Below are 1,352 nucleotides of genomic sequence, written 5' to 3' on the forward strand. Positions count from 1 at the left end.
AGACTCGATACTCTATCCACTACAATATGCTGCTTCTCTTTTGATCTGCAAACAATTTGTAACCATCTGAATCGTTTAACTTCTGAATCTTTAATCTCCCCTGAATTTGGCGATGCCTTCTCCCCCTTTATCCCTCTAGACTGTAAACTCTTGGGCAGGGCAATGTGTCTGCCAACTCCAAGCATTAATACAGTGCTGTGCACATAGTAAGTGCTGAATAAATGCCATTGATTGATTCCTCAGAACATTAATCCCATGATTTAGCATTTTAAAACACCATTCATATTCTGAGCACGTGAATCACTTTATTATCAATCCATCAGAGTTTCTTCTTGAGTGCTTACTGTGTGCAGAACACGATATGAAATACTTGGCAACATATAATATGGTAGAGTTGCTAGATGTGATCCTTACCTACAAGGATAAAGCCACCTGGAATTTAGTCCACTGAAAAAGTTACGAGCTGTCACTTCTTCCAGGAATTAAGCTACATTTCCCAAAATCCTAATAGAGAAAGGAGACATAGAACCCTTCCAGATCCCTGAGACTTTACCTGTTGAACTGTTCTCTGGGTTGAGGTGAAAATTTAGTTGCTATTAAGTAAAAGTGAAAGCTTTTTGTTGCCTGAACGTACAGACCATATCTTGCATCTTCCTTTTAACTTCCCCATTGTCTAGAACAATATGGTGTCCATCTTAAAGAGGTCACATGATTGATTAAAGATTGAATTTCAGGTTTTTCAGTTTCCTAGCTATCAAATTAAAGGAATGAACATTGGCAATAAACAGAATGTCACCCTAGTAAAAAGATAGAGAATCCTACACAACCATGAATAAGTTGGACATTAAAAAAAATCTAGAATAGAGAAAAAAGAGCTTGCTGACAACTCTCAGTGACTTGATTGATTGGCATCGCTAGTATTTTCTTAATGTTGATTTGAGTATTACCTTTCCTGTTGAACTATTTTCCTATATATCACTCGTTCGAAGGCACTTTTCATTTCTTTATTTCTCAAACTGTAGATAAGGGGGTTCAACAGGGGACCACAATGGTGTAGAAGAACACAGAGGTCACTTATGGTTCCCTAACCAAATGAGTAGTGAATTTATTTGGCTTATAAATAATAAAGACCATTGTCACACCATAGAATACATAACCCCCATCAAATGGGTACTGTAGGGTGGGGAGAGGTTTTTTCCTACAATCTTTCATATATATCTTCAAGACGGCAGCGAGGATGGAGACTTATGAGACAAAAATAATGATCAGTAATGGAACGAGGGTCGAACCCCCTAAAACATATATGGAAGCTTTCTGTCTCAAGTGTGTTCTTGCAGGTACAGAGATAAGAT

Source organism: Tachyglossus aculeatus, unplaced genomic scaffold (assembly GCF_015852505.1).
Source record: "Tachyglossus aculeatus isolate mTacAcu1 unplaced genomic scaffold, mTacAcu1.pri scaffold_102_arrow_ctg1, whole genome shotgun sequence".
Classification (NCBI taxonomy): domain Eukaryota; kingdom Metazoa; phylum Chordata; class Mammalia; order Monotremata; family Tachyglossidae; genus Tachyglossus; species Tachyglossus aculeatus.